The sequence below is a fragment of the Amblyomma mixtum genome, chromosome 4 (genome assembly GCF_055824585.1).
Source record: "Amblyomma mixtum isolate Tamu chromosome 4, ASM5582458v1, whole genome shotgun sequence".
Classification (NCBI taxonomy): domain Eukaryota; kingdom Metazoa; phylum Arthropoda; class Arachnida; order Ixodida; family Ixodidae; genus Amblyomma; species Amblyomma mixtum.
This window is the reverse complement of record NC_143015.1, coordinates 37,567,856-37,585,351: the sequence shown is the minus strand read 5'-3', so window position 1 is coordinate 37,585,351 and position 17,496 is coordinate 37,567,856. Positions and strand designations below refer to the sequence as shown.

At 46.3% G+C, this 17,496-nt stretch overlaps 3 pseudogenes; 1 reads left to right on the top strand and 2 right to left on the bottom strand.

Moving 5' to 3' along the window:
• Window positions 1-330: 330 nt before the first annotated feature.
• LOC149346253 (uncharacterized) lies at window positions 331-3,718 on the top strand (annotated as a pseudogene).
• Window positions 3,617-5,776, bottom strand: LOC149346252 (uncharacterized; annotated as a pseudogene).
• A 2,414-nt stretch (window positions 5,777-8,190) lies between these two features.
• On the bottom strand, window positions 8,191-10,899 carry LOC149346251 (uncharacterized; annotated as a pseudogene).
• Window positions 10,900-17,496: the final 6,597 nt, after the last annotated feature.

Genomic DNA, 17,496 nt, shown 5'->3' with positions numbered 1-17,496 from the left:
TGTAGGCGAAATTCAAGAGGCCCTTGTACTGTGCGATGTCAATTTCCGGAGCCCTTCACTATGGCGTCCCTCATAATCTGAGTCGCTTTGGGACGTTAAGCTCCAATAACCTAAAGGTACGAACACACTGGCCGCAAAGCGCGCGCGGCACGCCGCTGGCGGCGAGAACGCCGCGGGGTCCCGTGACAGCGCTGATCTCGCCTTGTCTCGAACTGGCCGAGTATAGGCGTGATTTCGCGGTTCTTGCGCGCTTTTTTCTTGCTAGGCTAGCTGACCGCATACCTCCTCGTCCCATCGTCATCTACCGCGCTGATCGCGTTGACTTCTGCAATGGCAGATGCAGACGGCGATGTTCTGACGACGATGAGCGTTTTTGTCATTCTGTGTTCTCTGCTGTTGCGACAGCGGCGCATGCAAACGGCACGTAGGCGAAGCTTTTGGGTGCACCCCTGCTGGCGCTACCGAGACGCTGAGGGGCAAGCAAATGCATTGCTGCCCCGGCTGCACGCTGAATGAATGAATGCTTCTTCAGAGAGTAAGTGATTACCTTTTTAAATGCGTAGTGTGCCGTGTGTTTTACGTGACATATAGTGATGTTGCTTTTTATTCTTGATTATAGCTTCCTTCGGATGCCGCCTAGCTCATTCGACACACTGCTTCAGCTAGTTCAACCTGTGATTGAGCGGCAAGACACTCCGTTCAGGCAGTCGATATCTGCACACGATCGACTTGCCATGACAGTAAGGTAAGTCCGAAAGTCCGTGGCCGGGCACTGTCCCATCATAGTGCCTGATCAACAGTCCCTCGGAAAGTATTGGGTTAAAACGTACCGCATGAACACTATGATGCAAATCAGCCCTGCCCCCCTCCTCCCCATTTATCCTTTGAGACGTATGTGATGAGAATACACATTTGAGATTTCTCGCAAACGGTGACACGATGAGAAGTTTGCCATTCAACTTCCTGTCAAGACGATCAACGGCTGGAATGACCGTAAGAGAAATTGGTGCTGCTATGGGAGATACTTCAGCCAATCTATGTAAGGTTTCCACGAACAGCAGAAGAATGGAAAAAAGTAAGTGCACTACATCCCGTTTTCTTACTTCGTAGAGGGTTTATAGTGTCGACAAGAGTACAGCTTGCATTTCTTTACCTAATTTGTTATGCTACTGACTTTCCCAATGCCCCTTACATACTGACTTTTGAAGTGTGTGGAACTCCTGCAGCTCATAAAGCGCATAAGACAAATGTTGCCTAATGCATTACTATTGTTTTTGTCACAGTCTATATTATATTGCCTCTCGAACACTCTTTCTGATTGCCACAGATATACTTGCAGAGTGGAATTTTCCCAACTGCATTGGATGCATTGACGGAAAGCATGTGAGCATTGAATGTCCTACAAATTCAAGGTCACGGAACTTGAATTACAAGAAGTCATTCAGCACAGTCCTCATGGCAACATGTGATGCACATTACAGGTATGGTTCATTCATGGCAAAACAAAGCTTTTGTTAAACTGCTCGCTAATGGTGTATTTTTCTTGAGAATCATGAAAACAGTGTATTATATTCATTGAAAGTGCCATTGTATGCACTGAAAGAAAAGAGGACAGTTCAATGCTATAAGTTACATGACGAATTAAGGGGCATAGCGTGACAGGCGTATGATGACCATGGTTTGCTCACGCAGGTTGACATTAAACATATTTGATTGTGCACAAATTGCAACAGATTTCAAGATGTTAATCTCTGAGTTCTGATTGTGTGTGGCATGTATATTTAGTCCAACTACAATGCAGCACAGAAATTACAAGAATAGAACGCAGTAGTGACTCCAGGAGAAGCAAGGTGAAAGTCATGTGCTGTATCAGACGCTAAATGGGTTACACAGAAACTTCTTGCTTTATTTCAGATTTGTGTAAGTGGACGTTGGCCACTACGGGGGAGAAAGTGATGGGGGAGTTTTCTTCTTAAAAACAAAGTTGACACGCATATTGAGTGAGCGCTGATTTGTTATCCCCCCAGCAGCAACAGTGGGCTCAGCGGGTCTGGTACCATACTTGATTGTGGGCAACGAGGCCTTTCCATTGAAGCCTTACCTCATGCGGCCTTATCCTCGACGTGGCAAGTTGCATTAATTACTTTTAATGCTGACATGTTTCTCTGATTGCAGAGATGAAAAATCAATGCAGCTGTACTGTGCTACTGCTGCCACGGTTTCCCATAGCAGATGCAGTTTTGTGCAATGCATGCATGCAGTAAAAATGGCCAAACAATTTCTACAAAAAAATTACAAATGCAGTTTAGCCTGCATGCATGTACATGGCATGTCTTACAAGGAAAGGTTTAGTTTCTGCATGAAAAAAAAATGGTTCAGAGGACTAAATTTTGTGTATGCAGTGCAATATCAGTGTATTAAAATACATTTATTACTGCTAATTTACATGTTAGCTAGCATTTTGTGTGAACGCAATGGTATGATGCAGTAAGAAAATCTAGTGTTGACATATATGGTTTAATTGCATGATTGTAAGCAAATGCATGAGTAATATTTAACCTGTTTTTCTGAAAGTATAATATACTGGAAATGTCAAGTTGTGCAATGCAGCCAAAGGTGGCCCTATGTATTATTTCGTTAGCGTAACAGTATGCAAAAATTGAATAAAAACCCCTATAATATCAAGTAATGTAGTATTTCAAATTGGCCGCACAGGAAAAAAAGCACCTATAAGACATAACATGTCGCAACAGTTTTTTCTTTTCAAGTTGATTTCAGCGGGTGCGCACAGCTGCCTCTTATATTTCAATGATTTCAAATTAGTTCCATTGCATTTTTCATCTAAGTATGTGCATGTTTGATGTAATTTTAATGCCATGACCTTATGTTTTTGTCTAGCTCTTCATGCCTCCAGGGCCAGCTAGTACAGTGAGTACTTGAAGAGGGCAGTATTTAATTACCGGCTCAGTCGTGCGAGGAGGCTCATACTGTGTCAAGGACAACGTTCAACCCTCCTGGATTTGTCGACCATGAAGACTGGAAGGGGAATGTCAAAAATGAGGCATGGAGGAATGATAGTAGTGCCCTGCCTGGATCGACAGACCAGGGGTACCACCTGCTCGGTAATTATTATTTCCAGGAAAGCATGAAATCAATAAGTTTGCATTTCCTCCTTTCTTTACATCAAAGCAATTGAAGCTCATCAATAACAAACAAGGAAACCTTCAAAACATTTGATATAAATTGATCATTTACCACAACATGACATAAGATGTTGCTCATTAGAGTTTGCGTTAAGAATTGTAAAGGTGAAAAAACACATGCTTAATGCATGTTTGGGTACAGCTAGCGGCGAGGAGTAAAAGACGCCCATAAGATGCGACATCAGTTAGACAGGCAGAATAAGCTGAAAGAAAAGGATGAACATCTCGTGCATTTCTGTGTTACAGGGCTGCATTGGAAGTAAGGGATAGGCTGGCATCCAACTTCATGAGTGACAGCCAGGTGCCATGGCAGGAAAGTGTCGTGACCCGTGCAGGACGGCAGGTAATTTCCGATAACAGGAAGCTACTTGTCAGCATGCACAAACACTATCGTGTCAAAGGAAAGCCGAAATTGCTTGCTTTCAAAGAAAAATATTTTCAGATTGCTGGCAGTTTACATTGCATTTAATTATACTGCTCCATTTCAGCTTCATACAGCAGCTTGTGGATCTTGAATGTCACCTCGCACCTTTTTTTTTGTGGCAGCATCCTCAACTTACAGCGATCCAGTTTGCTGCCTCTTGACTGTCGTCTTTTGGGGCAGGCATTTCATTCTTTTTTTTATTTCTAGCAGTGTAGCCGAGCAGCTCCCCAAAACATCTTTCACTGCTTCATCGAAGCTGTCGGACTGCCTTCTTTTGGTCCTGCATATAAATATATCAGCACAACGTTTTCTTGCAATCACTGATTATCATTCAAATCCTGCAGGAAATGTGAACCATACCAGTACCGAGAGGAAGGTCCATTAGATGCTCGCCTTTTGGCAGACCTCCAGGAGAGGCCAAATGCAGGTCAGGACTCAAGAAATGCACTGGAAAAGTATGTCTGCTTCCAGTAAAAGAAAGTGTGCACAGTTTTCTTACCTTGGATCTGGGGCAGCGGCTCCTGCTTGTGGAGTTGAGAACCTGCTTCATAAAAATGTTTGTTGCTGTGTCATATCCCAACACAAGAAAGTTTGGTTTGGTTTGGTTTATGGGGTTTAACGTCCCAAAGCGACTAAGGCTATGAGAGACGCCGTAGTAGAGGGCTCCGGAAATTTCGACCACCTGGGGTTCCTTAACGTGCACTGACATCGCACAGTACACGGGCCTCGAATTTCTCCTCCAAAGAAATTCAGCCGCCGCGGCCGGGATCGAACCCATGTCTTTCGGGCCAGCAGCCGAGCACCATAGCCACTGAGCCACCGCGGCGGCCGACACAAGAAAGTGAACACCAACTCACCCTGAAGAGCCAGCAGAACATGCCGCAGCTTCTGATGTATTGGGAAGCCTATAGAAAAAATAAAAATTGTGCCATTTATGCCATGCAGAAAACATGCTGCCTACTTGCAATGCTATGAAAACGAACAAGACACATTACACTCATCTAGTACCCGAAAGCTTGGTTTCACACCTTGCTGCAGTTTTTGGGTGTGCACTCATTAAATCTGACACTGAAAAGTTTGTGTTTGCTTTAATGGCGCATAGGCAACTCAGGCTATCATGCGCCAACTCAAGACACTGAAAAGATTTTTCTCTTACATTGCAATGCAGTGTTGAGTGTATGATTCACTTGAAACTACAGACCAGCGGTGAGCCATGACAGCAACTAAGCCAAGATCTGTATGCATATAAAACTACTCCATTTCTATGGAAGTGCAGCATAACAGTGCGAAGTAGTGGCGAGCCACTATTAAACGTGAAAGGCTGGTGGAAAGGGTGTATTGATAAGGAACCTGTGATGCACCACAGCTAGGAAAATTGAAAATCACCACCCACCTCAAATCATCTTCATCAGTGAAGTCATTAGGGCTGTCAGTGTACCTGCATTATTGAAGGCATAGGGTATTGCTACTATTGGAGGATGATGACACTACAATTAGTACAGCTTACTTATATTACTTGAAAAAGCACAGCAGCCGAGCTTGAGGCACAGCTGCACAGGTTAATGAAATGGCAATGCTGTACATACTGTTTCACTGCAGTAATCGTTATGGTAAGCAAACAATGAGGTGCGCACCTGGTCACCAGTCTTGGACTGGAAGGGCTGTTGGATGCCAGCGAAGATGGCTGAATGCAGCTGCACAAAAGCACAGATGCAATTGCTTTCAGCTTAACAAGTTAAATCATTTGAAGCTTTATAAATTAAAGTAACACTTATGGAAACGACTTAGCGTACATGTCCTCTTCTGGGGGCACATTTGTTGAAGACCTGAAATGTAAAATGTGAGGTGTTTTGATGTAATCCCTGCAGATTTCTCGCCAGGAAAATAATGTGAAAATAACAATAGCAAAGCTACCAGTGCAGCTGAAGAGAAAATATATTCTTAAAAACACAGAAGCTTGGGCAGTCAAAGCAGGTAAAAAGATATTAAACACGAAGAAGGCGGCTTAAAAAAGAGTGGTAGGGCGGGTGACAGCAGTGAAGTTATGAATGCCAGGCTGGAGTTCGCACAGATGGCTGCGCAACTAAGTGGTTTTTCGGAACCTTTCGGCATAATGTGGCGTGTTCCTCAGCATGCCATCCACGATGCTGAAAAGTGTCCACTTTGTGTGGACCTTTCTGGCCTCTCCTCCGGCGCCACTTTTCCGGGCCCCCTCCGACGCCGGCACAATTTTAAGCCAACGAGCTTTAACATTTCTAAATTTTGTGGCTGCTTGCGGTCCTGCAGAAATGTCAGTTTATCACCAAGCAAGGTTGCAAAATAAAAAGATGAGCAACTTGTTTGAGCGCTCAAGCGGTGCTGTACGAAGCGCAGCCTGATACAGTAGAACCCCTCTGTTGCGTTCCCGGGTGCTGCGTTCCTGTGGTCGAGTCCCGGCATGACTCCCATAGAGTTCCATGCATTAGAAACCCCGATGTTACGTCGCAACTCCGGACACGTTCCCGCATGATACGTTGTGAACTGGCTCCCCAAGCCGGCCCGCGTTACAAGCAGCGACGGCCATGTTTACTTTTCAGGCGGATTGACTTGGCCTGGCTTGGCATGGCGTCGCTGGCGTGTCTACAGAGGGTGCCCGTGACGCTCAAACAGGTTGCGTTATCATCATCAGCAGCAGCAGCCATTGCGCTTTTTTTTTTTTTTGCTTTTACCTATCCTTGTGCCGTTTTTCATTCTTCCATGCTTGTTCCTTTGTGCGGTTGGTGCTTGAGCGGCTGACTTCGTGACTTCCTCTGTGTCGTTGCATCGTTCCGTGGTCGTGCGCACACGCGTCCAGCGCTCTCAATCGCCCTCCTGGCTGTTGGTTAGCGGCTGCCTCGCTCCGACGCCTGTCCTCTCTAGTCTACGCACAGTGCGTGCGTGGGAACTTTACATACAGCGTGATAGCATTAAGAAAGCGCAAAGCACTCTCCTTGGAGGATAAACTAAATATTCTCCGCACTGTGGACGCGAACCCGACGCGGAAGCGAGTGTGCATCACCCAAGAACTGGGACTCGCGCCATCCACCCTGAACTCCATTGTTTCAAAACAAAACGAGATTGAAGCAAACGCCCAGACCTTCGACATCAAAAGCAAGCAAGCTCGTGGTGCGGAGCACGTGCAGCTTGATGAGGCTGTATACAAATGGTTTAAGCAAGCCAGAGCTGCAGGTTTTAATTTTGATGGCACCATTTTGCGCGAGAAAGCACTTGAGATAGCCGACAAGCTCGGGATCAGCGATTTCAGTGCGTCAAACGGTTGGATCGACCGATTTAAGCGAAGACATGGTATTTGCTACCGAACCGTGAACGGGGAGGCCACAAGCGTGGACGCGGCTACCGTAGACAGCTGGAAAGAGTCCGTGGTGCATATTATCGACGGTTACGAACCTCGGGACATTTTTAATGCCGATGAAGCGGGCCTCTTTTTCAAAGTTCAACCATCGAAGACGCTAAGCTTGAAAGGCGAGGCTTGCCACGGCGGAAAATGCAGCAAAGACCGTCTCACCGTGTTATTGTGCTGCAACTCTGATGGCTCCGAGATGATGAAGCCGTGGGTCATCGGCAAATTTCGAAACCCACGTTGCCTGAAAAATGTACGGTACCTGCCCTGCCACTACAAGAACAACACTAAGGCCTGGATGACATGCACAATTTTTGACGAGTTCCTCTCGTACATGGACTCAAAGATGGGCTCTCAGGGCAGGGAAGTCGTCCTTTTTTTTAGATAACTGCTCCGCGCATCCTAAGGACACTACGTCGCTGCGGAATGTCAAGGTGGTGTACCTTCCGGCCAACACAACCAGCCACCTTCAACCCTTGGATGCTGGCATCATAAAAAACGTTAAGCATTTCTACAGAAAGTGCATAGTGAAGCGATCCCTGGCCTCTGTGGACCGCGGGCAGCAGCCGACCGGCATTACGATCCTGGATGCCATGCACTATTTGGCCACGGCATGGAGTGCTGTCACCGCCGCAACGGTCAAGAACTGCTTCGCGAAGTGTTTCGGTGACGTAGACTGCGCAGCAGAGCCTGGAACCACCGAGGACAGCGAACTCGACACGGCCATGGAAACGGTTGGCGCGAACGGGATCGCGTACAGCGATTACATGTCTGTGGACGATGCCGTTGCCACCTCAGAGATTATGACGATCGACCAGATCGTGGCCGAGTGTGCAGACACGCACAACAGTGGCGACAAAGAGGAGGAGGATGAGCCGCAGCCGGAACCAACGTTTACATTGGTTGTGGCGGCATTGGACCTTGTCAGAAGGTACGTTCGCAACGATCGCGAGAGCCACACGGCACTGCAAGTTTTGGAGAAGCGAGTTGTGCTCACCGGATGGGAGAAAATGCGACAGGCAATGCTGCACGACTTCTTCAAGCGCTAACATGGCAATAAATGTGTTCAGTTGCCCACCACTGTCATTTTTCAATTTGACCTACTTCCCGGCTCTTACGTCTTTTTTTTTACGGTCCCGTGAAAAACGTATCAGCGGGGTTCTACTGTACGACATGCGAACCACTCAGGCAAAATCACCATGCCCCTAGGAAGCCGAGATTCCACAACATTTGCTCTGCGTGATTGCACTTCGAACAGAATAGCGAGCTCCGTTTACTTATGGCCGCGCCTGTACGTACAGACTTCATTTCGGCTGCGAATTCCAGGGATTTCGCATAGCCAGCAGCTATTTCTGGCAGAAAATCTTCTGCAGCTGGCCTGCGTGATGGTGCGCGCCGCTCCTGCTGGCCTGAGCCTAAGAATATACATCAAGTATGGAAGCTTGATACCACTAGTAATTGGCCATGCACATGGTTGAACTTATGCAGCAAACCACTAGTCCCGGGCTGTTCTCCAACAGAAGTGCACTGTGACAGGGACTGCCGTCTAGAGGCTGCGCGCTCGCAGTCATGGGCTGCACCTCAGCAGCAGACGAAGTCGGCTGGGGACTTGAGGTGCCCACGTCCATTGACTGCGCAGCGGAAGGACCGCTGTCCTGAATGCACAAGATGACCACAATGAATGCCATTATTGTGATTTCGCTCCCATGATTGATCTCAACTAGTCACATGAGGGTTGCAGCAAAGCAAAAATAAATAACACACAAACACGTTACATCTCAGAAAAGCAGACAAATTCAATGAATGTCCAAGAACCTTCGCAATATTTCACACTGTGATGCATTGAAGTCAAATTGCCAAAAACATTCTGTGTAGATTATCTATTTAGTATTTTCTAAATATGCCGCTTAATGGAAATCGCGAAAATTCTAGCACGTGACTTTTTTGTGGACAATCAAAACAGAGAAAATTAGGCGCTGTTAATTATATGCCTGCTGCTGTATATATGCACTGTCCAACGACCAGCCTTTGGACCCTCACCTTCCTGAGTATGTTCGTTACTATATCCTATACGTCTGACCATTGTTCACAGTGAACATAATTAACAGGTAGAATGTGTTTTTGTATCCCAAGAATTGATGTGCTCAAATCTGTTTAATTTTTGTTGTTTATGCAGACACAGATGCATCACATGCATCTGCAGAAAGAGATTTCGGATGCAGACGGATTTTGGATCGAGGAAAATTTTGACAAAACTCCTCCCCTCCAGTCATGCTAACCCAATTGATGGTCAAAACATTGTCACCAGCTAAGTATGGCTCGGCCTTGCAATCATATGCAGACCTCAGAAATCACTTCTTAATTAGCCTTGATCGATATTTATTTATTTCAGTTACCCTCTTGGCCCGGTGGGCATTACAGAGTGGGACATGAAAAAAAAGGGAGGGGGAGGTAAAGAACAGGGGCACATACCATTGTAAGTTATGAAGCCAAATGAGGTTTGACAATACAGAAATCACACAGTAAAATAATAATAGCAAGCAAAACAAAGATCACACATGTATGTAGCAAATATTTATGCCAGTGTTGTGTCCCCTTGTTGCTTTTGTGTGTGTGCGCCCCCTCCTAACGACCACTCGCATTCCCCTCCTAACGACAGTTCGCATCCTCCTCCTAACGACCACTCAATCCTCCTCCTAACGACTACTTGCCCTTCGTCGCACGCTGTCACCAGATGCCCCCACGGTGCGCCCCCGCACCCTCCTCCTGTTCTGGGAAGCCACTCCCTGCCGTGGACGCTTCTCCCCTCCCTCCTTTCTTCGGGCGGCCAGTTCGGCTCCTGCCTCGGTCGACGCTGGTCGCACCCTCATCGGCTTTAAATAAACGAAGTCTAAAAGTACCGTGTGCGTCTTCGCTGCATTCAACACAGCGACCGGACACGACAGCCAGAAACGCCGGGCAAGGCGAAATCAGCAACCCAAAAATGGAAGCATGCAGGAAAATGCAGTTTTTGTCAAACGTACCTCTTCAAAAATCCGCCGCATACACCAACAGCGCTTGAGCGGCCGACCAGGGCGAGGATGCGGCCCCGTAGCCCAGACAAGCGGCCACCACCGGTGCCCCTTTGAGCAAACAAGCTGACCTTACGCAACAGCTGAGGCACATCCTCTATCATAGAGCTTACCTGCGTTCAGCGGCCATGACAGCTGCATCGTGGCGGGAGCTGTACACTTCTTTTTTCCAAAAATTTCTCCACTGCTCCACTGTCATCTCCGCAGGCCTCTTGGCATTCAAAGCTGCGGTGAGCTCTCGCCACAACCGTGCCGTGCTTGCTTTGGTTATTTCCAATGTCAGAACGGAAGATCCCTTTACCAAGCATGGGTTCCATTCCATGAACTCGACTAGCATAAGGTGCTGCAGTGGCGAAACGTGGGGACCAGCGGGAGACCTATTCGGGAGCAAAGCGGTATTTGCGCGGGAATCAGAATTCCGCGCAAAAAGCAGACAACACCATCTAGCAGCCAAAACAGTAAACGTCAGCCAGCAAAACGTTGCAACAATTCTTAACTAAGATTATTCATACATATTACAACTTGCTATTTGATAACGTGTTAGTATAGAGTTCACATATTTAATTCGTACTTGACGCAACTTATTAACCAGTATATGGCCCCCGAAGAAGCTAAACAGTCGTCGCGTGAACTTCTGCAAGCTGGCGCGCTCGCCAATTGACCGGTGCCTTTCCCCTCTTCCTCCTGACTCGCCGGCCCTGCCTTTGCCTACGTCATTTTGTCATCACCCTCAAAGACAACGGTTTTCGAAAGGAGCCGCTGCTGGATCTCGCCCCTGGACGCAGCTACCATGACCACTGAGTCCTTTTTCAATGTGGACATCTCACACTTTTGAACAGAGTACCGGGAAAATTTTTAAATGCAATTTTCTCACCGATAAATGAATTTTTTGCTGCAGGGCGAACGCGAAGATACGAAATGATTTTAACTCAGAACAAAAAGCGGATGGAGCTGTCCACAGAGCCCCTCCAAGGTACGTAAGCAGAAAATAAAAACTGAATAAAAAACTTTTTTTCCTAGGCTGCCACAGCACGGTGCGCACGACTGTTAGGAGAAGCCATAATCACAAGTTATGCAAGATGCGCATTCAGCTAGCACTGGCATCTTTGGACACAAGCGATGCTGCGCTTTTAGGGTTTGTTGGCCGGCCCAGCAGGCAGCCCTCTGCACACAGCTGCACAGGGCTTAGGCTGCACTGGCTGATGCACAGACACAGCGCACAGCTGGGTCGGCCGTGGCACCAGGCTGGGAGTCTCTTTGTGCACAGCCCGTCGCCGGCGAGGCCCCAGAGAGAGGCCGGCTTCACTTCCACTTCCTTAAAACCACAGCTGAGATTTCAGGGCACATGGGAAGGGGCACAATTGCGCAAGGTTAGGTTAGAGCAGGCTGAAGGTGCCACTGGGTTTGCTGTATCCTCTGGCCACGTTCAAGTGGCATGCCAGCACACTCATATCTCGATAAGGTCCTGGGCAGCGCAAGAGGAAAAGGTGGTGATAACAAAACACACAAGAAATTTGCACTGATATGTGTTCTTCCCTGTTAAATGCCAACTCTGACAATTTTTTGATGTTCACAGGTGCCAATAAAACTTCCAGGGCAAGTTTTTTTCCACCCAGTCAGATAACTTTTCTTTTGACACTAGGTCATATGTATAAAAGAGTAATTTATACTGAAGTTATCTAAGGAGTTGTCACTTACTTTGTTGTAGGTCATGGAGAAATAACTCCAGATCTGAAGTCAGTCTTTGTATATGCTGTACTGTCGCAGATTCGGTTATGGTGCAGCGTGCAAATGTGGCTCGCCTGCCAAAGGGGAGTCTTCATTGGCATCGGGCAAAGCAGCCTTCCAGGCCGTGTTAGGGAGTTTCAATTTCAGTATTTAAAGAAACAAAGTCATGTACTCAGATGAGAATGGCCTCAGCAATACAAATCGAGTTCAGACAAAAAGTTGCTGGAACTGCCTATTAAGAGACTCCTATTATGAGCAAATGCACCACAGGATGAGTGAGCAACAACATAGAATGTGTTGTTTTGTTCATCTTTATTTGCACTATGTCTCGAAATGAAAAATTACTTGCCAGGCTTTTATTGCCCTCTTATACCCCTGCCACACGGCAAATTTAATGTCATTCCCATCGAATGACATTCGTTCAAAACGACATTAGTTTGCTGCCACACGAGAAAATCTAATGTCATTCGATGAAAACGACATTAGGTATCGAATGAGTTCCCTGAACACATTCGCCTGCGACGTCCGAGCTAATGTGTTCCCTCGACACCAGAGACTTGGTGAGAATATACACCGAAAAACACGATTACAAAAACGTCACAAGCACTGTAATATTTCCGCATCCCTACGATTGTGCTGTCGTTCATTTATGTATATAAAAATGCCAAATAGAATTGGAGAAAAAAATAAAACTCACTCTCGCTACCAGCCTTGCGTGGTTAACATTCACAACATGGCGACGCCCAGCTCGCCCGCTTCGGACCGAATACTGCGTCGCCGCTGCATTTTTCGACGTGATAGCTTGCTCTAAACGGTTGTATTCGCTTTTATTTTGTGCATTCTCATTCCTCCGTAACAATAGAGGTTTGAAATATCAGTCGCTTTTGAGATAAATTTCAGAATTTCTTGATGCTAGGCTTAACTATGTACGGCGTACATTGTCGTCATAGCAACGACCCCGAGCGAAGTATTTCTCCAACTTTGCACTAGAATCTACATTTTCATTTCATCCAATTGATTTACATTAAAAAAAAACAAAGCCTTCGAATGCATTCATTACTGCCGTTAATAAAAGAGAAAATCGTTTTTTCGGCACTCAGTTCACGAGGTTTGACTTGCTATCGTCTAGATGGCGCCACAGTATGTTATGCTTCTCGCGCGCTACGCTAGTCACACCCAACCACCGTGCTCCCTACTAAAACTGTTGTGAGGACGGGCGGCAGTGCGCGCAAGGTGCGCCCGTAACATGCGCAAAGCTTTTGCGGACGCACAGCTAATACTGTCTAATTTCACCATAGAGAGCATTTCACAATATGACGTCCGCCATTTGCCTGCCGCAGCTGGCTGAGGTTTGGCTTGGCTTGGACTTGTGGTGGATAGCAGTGATCATCACGTTATTGAAATCAACATTTTTAGATCCCTCGCACAGCGCGCCTATCTAAATATGTTGATTAAAATGAGGATGAAGATTTTAGAATCGGTTTCCATTAGCAAAGCAATACTTTTTGCAACGTATTGAAGCATACATCGAAATTTTTGTATGCTGTACTCTCTTTCCATCGCAATCGCCATCATTTGCAAATGACATTAGTTTTTGCCGTGTAGCAGCGCGCAGAAAAAATGACATTAAGTCGAACAAATGTCATTCGATGAGAATGACATTAAATTTGCCGTGTGGCAGGGGTATTACTTTTCTCAGCTGCTTTGAGAAAAACTAAGAACAACCTTTAAATACCTCTTGCACTGCCAACACTGTCTGCTGCTTAATCAAATAAAAAAGGGGTTCAATTTAAAATTTGAGATATGCCTGTTGGGTATGTAAAAGCTACCTCTAAGTTCATTTTTCCAACTTTTTCCGTACACATGTTTAGCACCTTTCATGCAGGAAACACTATGTGAAATCTGGATATGTGTATCAATCTAGCCTTTTCCTTCATGCATTGTCATTAGTGCTAGCACAACATCTAGAGCACGCATGAGCTGCTAATACTCCCAGTCAAAAACTTCTGCCCAGAGGTGATAAACTTGCACTATCTGCACACATGATTGAAGCTGTTACGTGATAAAGCAAGTGAAACACACATGCCAATCATTCTTTGTAAATCCCAAGGATAGTGCTGGGTTTTGAGAAAAACCAAGGCAAAGGACCTGAACTTCGATCTTGATCCCAACAAGAAGTGAAACTCCGATACTGCGCACGGATTAGACAAGGCAGTTTACAACTATAAGTGGTGGCACCAATTACTACAGAATGCAGCTGCACAGTCTGCAGTGGCAGCACTGTCACCATGCACACAGGTCCCCCGAAAAATTGTAACATAAAAGTAGTCGCGCGCTTTAAAAAGCTTGAAATTTTACTTTGCACATTGCTCTGTGTAGTGAGTGCATTTAAAATTAAAACTTTGGTGTCCTTATACTTCTTGTGACTTCAATTAAATGCAGAAAACGTTTCCTCAGCGCCGTTGCGCCCGACTCGTATGCAAATGTTCGAGCACATCATGCGCTGCTGGACAATAGACTCTGCAATGCAGCCCCTCCTATGCACAAGTCTAGCTGAACTTCTTTCTTTTTTTTCAGCGCTTACCCCTTTTAGAAGGCTGCCCTCATGTGACCCGGTCTGGAAACCATCTCACAGCGCTCAATGAACTTTGCAACAAAAATCTTGCACGGCATCCAGCGTGGAAATTGTACGGCTGAGCCAGTTACTTGGACGGAGTGATTACACTGAGAGCTACGGTCAGTGGCAGATTTGAAAGCTCTAAAACCTGCATGACTTATTCTCGTGTTCCCCGCTTTGGCGAACGCGGTTGCTGCTCCGAGCGTCTTCCCTTTAACAGTCCCCTCTTTCTTCTCTCTTCAGTCTGCGGCCAGCGTCTTCCCTTTAACAGACCCTTCTTTCATCTCTTCTCAGTCTGCGGCGAGCGTCTTCCCTTTAACAGACCCTTCTTTCATCTCTTCTCAGTCTGCGGCGAGCGTCTTCCCTTTAACAGACACTTCTTTCATCTCTCTTCAGTCTGCGGCGAGCGTCTTCCCTTTAACAGACTCTTCTTTCTTCTCTCTTCAGTCTGCACGGGACGGCGAAAGTGGCCCGGTTGGGGGACAGTCGACAGGCCCATGCACTTCCTTAGGTCACAGCGGCAGTAGCAACAGCAGCAGCTTTCTGTATTTGGTGGCGAGAGAAAACACTCTTTTTGGGAAAGTAATAGCTGCGAGCGAATGACACTTATTGCTACGGCTTAACGCGGTTTTGCAAAACGACAGCCCGCACCTCTCAGCACGTCTCTCGTCACGCGCTCAGCGCAGGCAGCTATGCAGTTGTCAAAAAATAATGCCCCAACTTACCATGCCGCGGCTCATGTCGCAGTATCATCAACATTAAAGCAGATGAATGCATAGCGCCTGCACTCAGTACAACGAAAAAAAATGAAGAAAAAAAAAATGAAAGGACTCAACGGAACAGCGTAATTGACTGCAAGAGCATTACCATCGTAGCATACCTTATTGCCGTTGACAAGGTCCCCGCGCACCGTCATGTAGACTGGGAACTTGCATTTAGCGCTTGAATTTACAAGGCAGTAACCGGCTTGCATGTCAGGACCAGCTCCAATGTATGAAGACCCGCACCTGTCACGCATGCTTTGGCAAGTTTTTCGATGGAGGCGGGCGCGCGCAGCTTTGGACAAACTTGAACAGGCGCCATGGTGCAGTCGTGGTTTACCACATTAAAAGTCGGTAATATCTTTCTAATAATAAAATACCTAACAACTTCAAAAAATACTTTAAGGTAGTGTTTTATTTTCCAAACAGACGAAATAAAACAAGTTTTGAGATCTCGTGAGACATTGACTGATTATATTATTTCCTTGTGTATTCAACAGAGACAGGAAACCAAGCAGGAAACAATACTTACGGTTTCAAATTTCTTCTGGTAATACTTTGCTTCTGAATATAGTTCAACTGAGTTCGAACCGCACTTCCTTTGAAATTGGAGAAAATGATCTCTTCACTAGCGCTACCTTCAAAGTGTTGCAATATACCGCTTTTTCTTTTTGTATTGACGCGCTTGAGTCTACCTGAAAGCCGCCACCACGGCGCCACCGCGAAGTTCGATGCTCGAGTTTGTGTCCGTGCTGTCATTGCGATGCACATGCTGACAAATACTGAAGACAGTTGTGTATGACAGTTCACACAAAGCGTGTGGCCGGAATCAGTGTTATAAGCAGTGAAGACATCTCAGTTGACTTGGAACAGTGCGTGGCTTTATTTCCCCAGCCTGCCGGACGCCGTCCGTTCGGGCTCTAGTGTGCGACACGGTTCTGATGTGGGTGCTTTCTTCGTCCTCGTCCCTCTGCGCATCGTAGCGGCGTGAGAAGATTTTAGAAGAAAAAATGCAGTGTATTGCGGCCAAAAGGGTAAGCTTTTGGAAGTTAGGAGGTCTGGTATGTTGCTGAAGGCAAGGCTTACTGGTGCTTTCGAATGCCTTTGTCCTTTGTTGTGGCTTTCGTCGCATGCTGTCTCGCAGCGCGAAATTGTTGATTAAGAACTTTACTTCGTACTTGTGGCACTTTTATAGCGGGAGCACGCCACCAGTGCCCTCGATTACATTTTTGCTTTGTTTTGTCATTTGTGTATCCAAAGCGAATCAGCCTGTGAGGAACGCCGTTAAAACGCTTCGTCCATCGGCGCGCTGTGTAAAAATGTGTCAGGAAAACGTCACCAAGAACCCCAGGTGGTCAAAGTTATCCGGAGCCCTTCACTACGGCGTCCCTCATAGCCTGAGTCGCTTTGGGACGTTAAACCCCAATAACCCAAATAAACCAGTCACCATCCGTGCTTGCCTTTGTCCTTGAGTGGTCTCTCTTTAATATGCATGTGCTTATTTACTTATGAATAGCCACTGCCAGTTCAAATCTTCTAGTTGTCTTGTATTATTGTTACATCGTGGGAGGGAACAGCGCGAAACAAAACGACGGACAAAGGAAGAGGGGACAAAGACTAGCGCTGGTCAGCGCTCGTCTTTGTGTCCTCTTCCTTTGTCCGTCGTTTTGTTTCGCGCTGTTCCCTCCCACGATGTATCAGTACAAACTCGCCCAGTTATCCATCCTTCTTCATTGTATTATTGTCACTTTCTTGTGCTTGGTGGTGAGCACCCTTCTACGACAGCTGATGCTAGCTGTTGTGCGAGTTTATATTTTCCTAGGGGTTGGTACACTGCACAAATGACAAACGTGTGGTTTCAGTCTTCTACCGTGAGCAACATCTCTTCCCCAACCGACAGTAGTTCGTGTACACAGGACTAGTTGCGTTTGACATAGATGAAAACTCCTTCGCCCTTTGTCTTCTCTGCATAGACTGCAATTTTTTTGGAAATCAGTTTGTTAGGCATTTGCTGTATTACTCCTAATATTTGCTTCCACAAAGATAATAATGTCCTGTGCAGAGACATTTTTCTGAATATATCCTTAGCAGATCCCAGTGCATTCGTGGACTTCTTATGTGTGTGTATTGTATCTAAGCAGGCCTTTCATTGTTCTTCGATAATGTAATCCTGTCCGAGTACTTCACAATCTTCTATCCAAAGTTGTTCCATGTCCATACTATCTGATGTTGGCAAAGTTGCCTTCAGTCTATATTCTGATTACGCTTGCATCGTGTTTTTTTAGCAACAGTTCCCGTTTCGAGCCCATACAT